This window comes from Oreochromis niloticus, linkage group LG7 (assembly GCF_001858045.2).
Source record: "Oreochromis niloticus isolate F11D_XX linkage group LG7, O_niloticus_UMD_NMBU, whole genome shotgun sequence".
Classification (NCBI taxonomy): domain Eukaryota; kingdom Metazoa; phylum Chordata; class Actinopteri; order Cichliformes; family Cichlidae; genus Oreochromis; species Oreochromis niloticus.
In genome coordinates this window covers 24,298,884-24,311,166 of record NC_031972.2, presented here as the reverse complement: position 1 = coordinate 24,311,166, position 12,283 = coordinate 24,298,884, and positions in this window count along the sequence as shown.

Sequence of the window (12,283 nt, the reverse complement as noted above, 5' to 3'; positions counted from 1 at the left end):
GGATGAACTGGGACTTGGTGCCATAAGTTGGTTCACATGGTAAACATATTTTTTTCTAATACTTTAATTTAGGCTACAATCTTAAAAAATAAAAAAAATCCTATCAGCCCTAGGCCTTTTCTATAAGAAAGCGTGCATGGCTGTATTTAAGAAATGTGGATACCACGAGTGGCTCCCACGCAGCTCAATGAAAGTCTCCCCAGAAGGCTTCGGGAAATCATCTAGGATGAATGACAGCATAGTGTGTAGGTAGGAGGCCATGTCGAACAAATGGATCAGACACAGGGCTGTCCCCCAGTCAGTTTGAATGTGTGCACCATTTGAAAATAAGAATACTAAATATTTCTTTTGGACTTACAGTTGCGTTATTATCTTAATGTCTTCCTCTTTTATGGTTTCTCTCTGTGTTTGGGTTTGCATGGTCACAGAAAACTGCTTGGTTAGGTATAGGAAATGATTATGGGTTGGGTCAGGCGAGACCCTTTCACAGCATTACTCACATGTTAGAAAGCCTTGCTGCTAAAGCCCTGAAGGCAAGCTTCTCCCATGTTCACCAGGAAAGCAAGCGTAGGTTTACCTCCATGTCATACTCACTCCCTGTTGGGCTGACTGAACCGACCTACAATTTACTAATAAGATTGTTAACGACGCTTCGTCTGTTGTATATCATTTCACAGTTTGTCATGAGAAAATGTTAAAAATCAATATGTTATTGTTTGAGTTTATATGAGCTGGATAGTATGGACACTTCACATTGTGATTGTTGTATTGCAGTTTGCTAAACTTGATTTTCTATAATTCAACTAAAAAGAATTGGAGAGGAAAAACTGAGGCCAGTGAAAGTCACGGACAAACACTGAGTCATGAACAACATGAATAGAGACTAACCAGAAGTGCTGAAAAAAATGTGTGGATCAGACAAAAGCCATAAATTCTTCTTCTGTCTTTTGAAACATAAATACGTAGTGTCTGCTTCATTATAATCCCATCATGGTCAGACCTTCTCTGAAACATAATAAACTCAGAGATGAATTCATTTTTAAAAAAGAAAGAAAAACAATGTTTCACATACATAAAATGATGCGACTTTCTTTTTTTACCCACTGCAATTTTACAGTTAAACTTTATAAGTTGTTGGCATGGACGGGCTGATTCTCTCTCTTTTTAATTTATTTTTCTAAAAATGTCAAACAGCTTGAACACTTTAAGGCTGTGGAGCCATTAGAAGTGTGACCGGTACAGTAAGGTACACCTATTTCAAAAAACATTGTTGCTCTTAACATGCTGTCAAAGAAACAGCATTTTTTTTAATATCCAAAGAAAATCTTGTCATTGATCCCAGATGGGTTTTTTTCTCCCCTCCTTTTTCCTCTCTCCGTTTCTCAATATTGAAGTCATTACGGAAACATTCCATTGAAAGGAAAATCAGAGCAAATACGAGCTGTCATTTCCTTAATGAAAGAGCCTGTTACTATTTCTTCATAACTTAGCATTTGGCTGACAATATAGGCTTTATGACACTTTCAATTTACATTTCAATCAGGCTGCTGGGGGTTGGGGGGTGCAGAGGCCTGATAACACAAGGCTCTCATTGATGCACGAACGATAACGCGCACACACACACACACACACTCACAGCCACACACGGATCAGGTGGTGGCACTTTTGGATTGAAGCCTGGTGGGTACCTGACCTGAGATTTTGACATGCACATGCACACAAAAACCCATGGGCACACACACCATCACCGTCAGCTAACACGCAGGCAAGCCCTCCAATTTTCCATTATCATTTCTGGCATGACTTCAGTGAAACATAGGTGAGAAGTGCACCGGTGTAACTGAAACCTCATGCTCAGCCTGTTGACACAGTCAGAGAGTGAAAGGAAGGCAGAGTGGCTCTTTATATTGTGTTGACCCCTGCGAGAAAGGAGAACTGAGCAGAGTTTGAAGGGATCAGTTTGACAGACAGCTGCTGTGCGCAAAAGGCTGCGGTTTATAAAAAAGGTCCAAGCAGGCGATGCTTTTTGGAGACACAAGGCTTTCATTTGCCATGAAGATTTATTTTTTTCTGTCATATTATTGGCCTTATCACAGGCTTGTTAAAATGCCTTTGGTTGAGTGATAGGTTACAGAGTTCAGTAAACAAACAGAACACTTCTTCCCTACATGAAACTCCAGCCTTTTTATGTATTGCCCTCGTGTCCTGTATACAGATTGCTCATTAATCTCTTCAATTTTACTGCATTATTAATATATTGATTTTGACTTGCATCTCATTGTCATAAAACCAGTATGTACCGTATGATGTTCTTGGTTAACCACATGCTTTGAAAAAATCTTATTTTCCAAGTAGTAGTACGTGGCTTTACTACTGATACCCATTTATCTATTTATTTATTCATAGTAATAAATGCTAAAAGGAGATATATGGGACCTTTGATTACTATTATTCATTTATTCCATTGTGTGTGTTTTTTCTGTCCAAGTATGCTTTTATTGCATTGGTAATGTGTTTGGGATCACTGTCAGTGTGAAAAAAGAAGCCAATCAGATGCTTTCCCGGTCGATCAAAATGCGATGGCCTGAAATGCTGTTCCAAACCATGACAGAGCCTGATGCTGATGACAATTTTAACCAAAAATGTCAAATTTGGATTCATGTCTCCCGTCCAGTTCTTGTGTAATTTGGCAACCTCAGTCTTTTCTCCCTGTTTTCCTTCCACAAGACTGGAACTGAGATAAGAAAAAAAAAAAAAAAGCTCTCTCTGATAAGGCTTCGGTGATCAACTGAAGGCCCAGGTAGATTTTTTCCTGTTTCTTAAGAACGTGACTTTGGATACTGTTCATCTGTTGTAGACAGTTTTTAATGCCTGCTACTTTTTCTTTGCCCTCCACTTGTCCAGTTTCCTCAGATTTCTTAATTGCACACTACAGATCAGGCTGAGATATGCTAAGTTTTTGGCTAATAGCTCTTTGGGACTCCCGTTGTTGATGTAAAAAATACAATTTTATACCTATTTAAACTGTGTAATCTTTGGGATGGTGTGTTTTTGTGAAAGACTGCTAGTAATAAAGTGCCCCAAGATGCAATTTAAGGTCAGTTAAAAGGTTTGGACTGTAAATGAGTGAAAAAGTAGCCAATGTCCAAAGAAAAGCTTTGAATGACCTTCAGAAAGCCTGGAGAATAAGACCACTTTAAAATTACAAGAAAGTCTGGCTCCTTGGAAACAAAACATTAAGAAAGAAAAAAAACAAACCCAGTGCTCTACATCAGCAATTTTGCTGACTTTTGCTTTTTAAAAATCTTTGTCCTCGAGAGGCTCTAAGCTGCGTAAGTACATTACATGAACATTAACCTTTACACCATGTATAAGTAATCAAGTTCAGGTACTGCAGATAGTACACACACACAGAGATCAGGAGGGAGCAGAAATCCGCCGGGCCAGAGGGATGAACGTCTGAGTGATCTCCATGGTGTTTGAGCCAGAGTGAGTCACACTGGGCGCCGTGACCACTAAATCAAAGAGCTGTTTGAACAGCTGCATTCCTTCACACCCCTTCATCCTCTCTTTCTCTTGATGTGCAGTCATTCTAATTCTGGCTTTGCTGCTGACCCAAACCCTGTCCCCTTTCCATGTTCTGCTGTGATGGAGATCAAACTTAATGGAACAGGAGTGCAAGCAAGTTTAGTCATCCTCTGATAATGAACAGGTGTCTGCTTGAGTTCCAGTGTGATGATGAGACAGAGAAAGTGCAGCAGATTTATGGACACATGACAGCCCGAGTGAGTCGACCTGCCGTTGCTTTTCACATATACAGCTGCCCTCCACCACAGTCATTTACTGTTAGGCCTTTAGTTTTCAGTGACAGCCGTGGTAATTGGAGCGGTATGGACAAATCTCATACTGAAACAATTCTTTTGTTTTAGGTTTCTGACATTTTACTGGTTCAGTACCACCTAATATTACAGTGCAATCATGTGTAATGATTATATTAATGATTCTGTTCAATATTTCCTCCACATCCCTGCCCTGATTTTTTACTTGCATGCTTAGGGTGACGATCCTGATCACTAGGCCAGTTTTATTCTACTGTCCATGAGTATTTAGCAAAATAAACAACTTATCAGTAAAGTCTGGCATTTGACATTGTTCCTCCTACTTTGGGGTTCTACAAGTTCAACTTCAGGCCATGCAAACTATGTTGCATCTGGCACATTTAGTGATAGATCCTTAAAAAGAAATGAAGCATCACAGTTTCTCCATTAAAGTGTCATCTTTGAAGTCATCTGTCAACAGGACCAAAGACAGAGATGCTTACACTGGCGGTTTCAGGTGGTAGTTTCAGGCGGCTCTTCATGTTGAGAAGTTGTTAGCTTTTTTTTTAATGTAGGTATTTCCTATTGTTATTCACACTGCCACTGGTTTAAAAGAGAGAGCTAGGGGAAAATTTAAGAAACATATGCGTATTTAATATCCCACCATTATGACTGCATCCTTAGTGAGTATTTGTTGCTACAATCTCAGGAGAATTTTTTGGAAAATTGAAATGTAACTCTGAAACAAGTCATTTAAAAAAAATCTGCTTTAAACCTGAGGGGGAAAAAACACTGAAGGAGTAGTGCCTGCTGCAGCACTAATTCAAAACAGATGAGGTCTCTCAGCTACCATACTGGATTATAGGTTGACTTCTGTAATCATTCATCAGCATGGTGGACTTTGGTGGACCCTGGCTCAGGCTCTGGGATGGGTTTCACTGGTCTTAGTTTTGCTTTATTTCTAATCAAGTTGCTTTGCAGTTCTGTATTTTTATTTTTGAGTCTTGTTTTATTTAACAATATAATTAAAAGCAAAGCAAATGTGGATACAACATGTAATGTATGTCAAAGATGGACGTACCACTGTGATGTCACCTTTTGGACTTCTGATCTGATTTGGTTAATTCAATTTCAGCCTCAAAGAAAAATGGATGAATTCATTTTTTTTCACAATCATTCTAAACAAAATACCCTGCAAATAAAAAATGAAAAGAAAAATACATAAAAACTTCTTAATCTAGGTGTTTTTAATGAGATTGCCTCACTTAACACATAACGTGTATTTTTACATGTTCATTTCCCAAGAAATTAAAATCTTAAATCAGACCATGCCATTTCAAATCCCAAACTTTCTATCGTGTGATATAAAATTAACAGTTTAAATGACAGTTTTAGTGATTTTATCCAAAATAATGCTCTTTTAGATATGTTTATTTTTTTAAAGAAAAGATTATCTGTTTCACTATACACAAGTCCATGAGGAGAGGAAGCACGTTGAGCAGGTACACAGACTGATACACATACTGAGAGAACACGCTAATAAAAGTGTCTAATAAAAGCGCTAATAAAAAGGGTATTGAACACAGGAGGGAAACAAGACACAGGTGAAACAAATAAAACAATCATGCAAGGGGAGAAATATTACATGGAACAAACAGGAGACAAATAACAAATAAAACTAATAAAAGTAATTAACAAATACAGAGGTAGATAGCAACTTTACAGTGAGGAAAACACTGAGGGAGTTTGTTTCCACCACTTTTTTTTTTGTCAGTGGTGGAAACAAACATGACTTTTGACCAATGCAAATAAGTTAAAATTTCCAGCCATTATCCCAAAACTCAACCCAGCAACTCAAATTTCTGAGAAAGTAACTTGACATGTTGTGTTATCAAGTTGAAACTCTGACATAATAACCCCGAACCTCAACTCATTGAAGACAAACTTTTTTTTCATAGCGGCGGTAACAACCTTCCTTAAAAAACTGCAATTCACAAAATCTAAAAACACTATGCAAACCTCAAAAGAAGAAAAAAACACATGGATTTGAAACTAGAAAGAAAGTGTCCAGTGAGGTCACAGATCATCTAAGTGGTAGAGTCGTCCTCCGGCTAACTTGCATGCAGGAAAACCCTCCTTGCAAACAGAGAAGCCGCACCCGTCAGTATTAAACCTGAAGTGCAGATTTAAGACCTTGTCACCTTCACCTTTTGTTTCACAGTCATAACCACACTTTGATTGGTTCTTCATTAACTTTTTTAAAGATTTTTTTTTTTTGACTTGGTATAAATGCAATTTAGTTTTGTAGCAACAATACCTTGAGAATCAGAAAACCACTTCAAATTGTCACAAGATCAACATTTTTCTGCTTTTTTACACCTAAGGAAAACCACACTCCACAAATGTGAGTCAAATATGAAAAACATGTCTCCCAACAGAATTCAACAACAAACACTGAGAGGAAGGTGGTTGGGTGATGAACAATTACGAACATAAGCTGGGATCAGAGCTTTGGATCAAGTATACAAGGTATGTGTGTCTGCCCACAGATCCGCCGGGACACCCTGGATTCCAGTAAGTGCTTTTTACCCTGAACACCACTCCTGCCTTTGAAGCTGTGACTAAAGGCTCAGTCACACAACCACTTCCATCACAGCTAACCATACACTCATGCCTTTTCTGCTGTGTGTGCCATTTGCCATTAATGTCATGTTTGTTTTTGAAATGCGAAACTATAGATGTTTACAAGTACCAGATAATTAAATGTGCTGTGACTATCAAACACAACCATCATGTGGTTTGTGTCCCTGCTAAAACTAGAAACTCTCCATATAAATCTCATTGAAGCTGAGATATTTGGGAGATTGGTTGTCTTGTGTTGAGAAGTCACAGATTAGAATAGATGGGATTACTGTAAGCAGAGCAAAACAGCATTAGGACAAATTATCATGTCATAGGAAGAAAATGTGTGTGGTTTTCTTTCTTTTTCTTTCCAAAACCCAAAAAGATGTCATTATAAAAGTCAAATATCTGTGCAATAAAGTCATATTTTCTCTGCCTGACGAAGACAAATACCCTCCGGGACTCATTTATAAATACGCTAAATGGCTCTGATTGGATCACAATTTTATATGATCACCTCAAACTCCAATCAGAAAACGGAAAACTCTCTTTATGGACACAACCTAGATCAGGATTTGCCTGTAGAGGACATTCCACAAGGTACCTCTGTGTGGTTTGTATAGTTAATAAAAACTGTGAGTCACTGTCTTGATCGTAAAAAAATTAAGAAGTCTTTTTCAGTAAGAATCTACCCAAAGACCTAAAATACCTTTACCCTAAAAAGCACAGACATTGCAGGCTTTGTAACTTTCCTGGACATCTTCTGAGTCCTGTGTTTACAAAAAATATACCAGATCTATAACAGCTGAACAGATGAAGTGAAGCAATCAATGAGAAAAAAAATTAGCCATGTTGTGACAAACAGTTTAACATCCACAGCCTTGTTTTTTATTTTATGCTACCTTGCTAGCACACAAACTGTCCCTCAGCCTCTGAATCTTCTGTTCGGTCTAGTCTCTGTAAGAGAGACATAATGAAGTCTGTCTTTGTATATGATCTGTCTGACCTCTGTGCATTACTTACTGCTGATTTAACTTGATCGACTGATGTTCAAAGTGGTGAATGTAGTTTAATTGATCCAGTGAGACTTTGGCATGAACATCTGCATCTGCAGCCATTAAAGCAGGGAGATGGTATTGGAAGGTCACTTCTGGTCTGGCTCATTTGTTAGTGAATCATCTATAGGAGCTCAGAGGACAATCAGTAAATCATTTATCACCCTTTATTTAATAATAAATTCAAATGAAAGTATTATTTTAAAATTCACAAAACTCTTTGAAAACTAAAAGTGTTTATCTGTAACTCGAAAATGTCTGGGGCTAAAAACGAAATATAGTGTGTACTATATATATTCTGTGGCTTAATATTTTATGAGAATATCAAAACTTCTCTCATATCTGCACATAAAGATCCACTCCAGGTTTAACTGAACACACTCTGCTTTGTATAATAATGTGTGTTGGAAATAAAAGCCAGCCACCTCCACTAAAACCACATAGACCATTTTCACGCATGAACTGCCGCTCTGAACTTGTCTAGACATTACCACACAAAGGTGCACGTGACAACACTTGGGACAGTCTTTAATCTGCCAGCTCTCTAGTAAAAAGTCCATGTGATGCCTGATTGGGCTGATGGGAAAAATATCAAGCAGGTAACTGTCCCGAGAAATCCATAGCGAGTGGGAATCATGTGTCCTGGGTCCTGCAGGCTTTATCCGGGCCCCTACGTGCCTAAACTGAAGAAATCTTTGGAGTGAGAACATCTCCAAAGATTACTGTGCTAAATATCAAAAAGGGCATATTTGGATAATTTATCAACCGGATTCCTCCGACATTATCTGGAGGTCATGTGTGAAAATGTCTGCAGGCAGGCAATGCAAGCATGGAGGCAATCAGGCATCTGCCAGCACACACAAGCCGCAGATACTAGAGCCAGGTCTTTTCAATTAGACACAATAAGACAGTGGTTTATATGAATGACCATCTGTAATTGGACAGTTACTGGAACTGCATATGCAGTCCATATGATTCTCATCTCTTCCTGTTCTTTTTTTCATGCCTGATTCAACACTTCATCAAAATGTGCTTTCCACTACCAATATCCACAGTTTAGGTCAGCTATTTTTCTCCCTGACTGATTACAGCTCAGGACAGGCCCTGGTTTCCCATCTAGAATCATCTGTGGATTTGCCAGAACCTCGTTCAAGTTAACTGAACTGTTCCTACATCACAGCTGTAGTCCTTCTGTCCCGCAGGTACTTGTCTACTTCTTCTGGAGGCCTCTAGGTCAGCCAAGCCCAAATGGTCTTCTTTTTCAGCTTGACAGCTTCCTTCATCATCAGTGTCCCCTTGATGATTCTTAGTTTGCAGCTCCAACAGGCGCTGACAACCTACTGACCACAATTCAAATAACCACCAGCACTGGGTCTAAACGTGGCTTTCTTTGCTTCCATGTCTCTAATATCCTTAGACTGTATCCAAAAATATCCCGTGGAGGAAAAAGCCCTCGCAGACATGTGCCACAACTAGATGTTAGCTGTTCACCCACCCAAGAGTCCAAGACATAGCGCTTCATATCTGACAATCAGAAGTTCAAGCTTTGAACTTTGACCTTACGCATTCTGCTGCAAATAAGTAAGCCTGTGATCGCTAATAAGGTGTTTCTAGCACCGGAACTTAACCACGAGGTCTCACAAACATTCAGGAATATTCTCCAGAGACTAAATAGTGTCCATCTGGCACCAGGTGGCACAACAAACTCTGGAAAATGGAACTGTGGGAGAATGGAGGCATAGGCCAGACAACTCAACCGCTCAACCTCCCACACCAGCACAGGGTACTTCCCCACCAGAGTGGTTAGCATGCCAGGGTTCCATCTCACAGGTCTGAAAAGCTCCACACCCAGGTCTGGCTGTTTAACAAGCCCTAGTGGATTTCGGTGGAGAGACCCACCTCCAAACATGACATGTTTTGTTTATGTTTTTATGCATTTTTCTTTTGACCCAATATAAAAACGTAACTTCTTCTTCTTTTTATTTTTTTTTTATATCTTGTTCATGCTCTTTCTACACATTTATGACCCAATTTTTTCATTTTACAATATTGTTGCATGAGAAAACAAAAACCCCAAAACAGTGTTGTATGAGTCACCTGTCAGGATCAAATGCATTCACCACCCCATCTTTAAAAATGAAACATATGTGGTCATTTCCATACTGTGAGATCCTTTTGAAGATTTTTCTAAAGAGGCAGAATCGGATGTTCGCTCAGGATCTCTCAGAAGACCCCGGTTCTGTTTGATCTTCATAAACAAAGCCACTTTAAAGTGGAAATATACAGATGTAATGTTGCATCTGTATTGACAGGAGGTCACTGAAATCCATTCCAGATTTCAAACAGACTTTCTTTTAAAAAAAAAATAATAAGAGAGAAATGGTTTATGGTCTATTCAATTCAATTCAATTCAATTTTATTTATATAGCGCCAAATCACAACAAAAGTCGCCTCAAGGCGCTTCATAACTCAACCTTTTATTATCGTTGTATTTGAATGAATGTCCTTACACTTACTACTGCACTCAACTTGAACAAAATATCATCAATGTTTTTTGGAGTGTTCAAAATTAATTTAACCAATAAAACTGTGGATTACTGGTTTAAACAAAGCCAGACTTTAGTTCGCTTGTGCAAAAAATCTGACCATAAAACCAAATCATCTATAAAGTCACCTGGTAAGGTTTAACTTATATCATTACAATAAAAAAAAACATTTTTCAGCCCACAAGAACATAAAACTAGGTGCTTTGTAATCTCCCCACATGCTGGTGTGTCATATGGTTTTAAGTTGCAAAGCTATTTTGCTCTGACGTGACATTTTTAGCAACGTGTTAGTTAATCTCTGAGGAGTCATGAACCCCAGACTTCATTCTGATCCTCGTCCCAAGCGAGGTACTAAAACTGTGACTTCTGCTGCAATAAAGAACCATAAAAAGCACACGTTAAGGGCTCTTATGCCAGGCATGCCATATGTGATGCTGCATTGAGCTGGGAAGGATGATCGAACAGCCTTTGCCAGATAAAAAACAGGTGTGTGCACAGATGATGTTCTTTTAATCTTTATACAGATGCACCACACAAATGATCAAACACTCACATGCGTGCACACACACACACACACACACACACACACATTCAAAGTTGTTTTTGCTTCTCTCAATGTGTCCTGCCAACAGATTGGACAAATTAGCTTAAGATAAAGATCGTTTCCAGTAGATTGTTTATGTACATGATTGACAGTTTCCTGTTAGTCACTAACATCATTAGACAAATGCAGCGATGTTCAGAAATGAGTGAAGTCGAAATGGATGGAAAATAGCACGAGTAGCCATGTGTTATAATTTACATTTACAATTCTGGATTCTAGAAAGATGGTGAGAATGATCTCCAAACTATCTTTGGGCAGAATAAACTCAGAGGGACCGGCTCTGACACTCTGTCTGACACCGCTGCTTCTTTTCTGTCTTTACTTTTCTTGACTGAATTTGTCGTCTAACCCTCCATCCTATCTTCCATCCTCTCTTCTTCCCTTTTCTCCTTCAGTCCAGTTCTGGAACCAGCAGAAACGACTCTATCCACTAGGAGGCGCTTTAACAGATATTGGTAAAGTTGGTTTATTTACACACAGCTGTGCAAAAACACAGCAGATTATTGATTCGCCAAGGGGAAATGTATGCACGTGCAGCCACATATCTGATTAAATTTCCCCGTGATTATCATCATTCACTGTTAAATGATTTAAACGGATTTAAATCGCATGAGTCAACGCTGTCAATTACATTCGGTGAGCTTGACTCCGTGAGCTTAATGTCTTGCACTGTTGAAACCAATTATCATACAAGACACTTTTTTCTCTCTCCAGCCGGTTCTATTTGTATGCAAACAGCAAGCGACAGAAATTGGGCCCCGGGGTCGTTCCTCGCGTCAATAAACCATTTCGTATTTACTCAGACGTCTGAAAACATCAACATGTGTTCACTGCCCCCGTGTGAACCAGGGGTTTCGAGCCAGAGCGCACAGACCGGCCTCTGGACGCAGATATAAACCTCAAGGCCTTACTTAGGAAATTCAGTCCAAAACTGCTAAAACATTAGAAAATGTAAAGCTGTGTTGGATCTAATGATAACACGACCTAATAAATATATAAAAATAGGTTACAAACACATTTTCTACGTGGACCCTACGTTTACCCTACGTGGTAAAAATGTCATATCGGTAGTCCTTATTTATTCAGGGCGAGGTGACTGACCTTTTCTCAGCTGCTGCATGTCTCTGCTGGCCTTTCATGAAAAGGTGAAGCTCTGCGGTTTCCTTGTCTGTCCCAGATGTAAGCCAGTGTTATGGCAGGTTTTCTCATGCTAATGCCTCCTGTTTGTAAGGCATTAAGGACTAGAACATGATAATCTATCCACGGGATCTCGAGCGGCACCCAAAAAACAATGCCTTTGGGGCCTGCTTCTCTAGGGCGACAAAAAGAGACCTCATCAGTCTAACAATAATTGAAATCAGGGATAAATGCTGTAATCAGTGTAGCTTTTGTTAATCACACATATCGGTGATAAATTGCTCTTGATTTAAAACTGGTAAAGGTATGCACATTGAGTTCATTGACATATGAATAGTGATCGCCGAGGTGACGTTTAATCAGATTACTGTATGTGTGTGTGAGAGAGAGAGAGCGAGAGAGAGAGAAGGGAAAGGGTGGACTGCAGCAGGGTGGTGGCGGTGGGGTTTATGCAGGCAACCTGGGGGAGGGGGGTGGGGTGGTAGGTGCTCATTCACACAC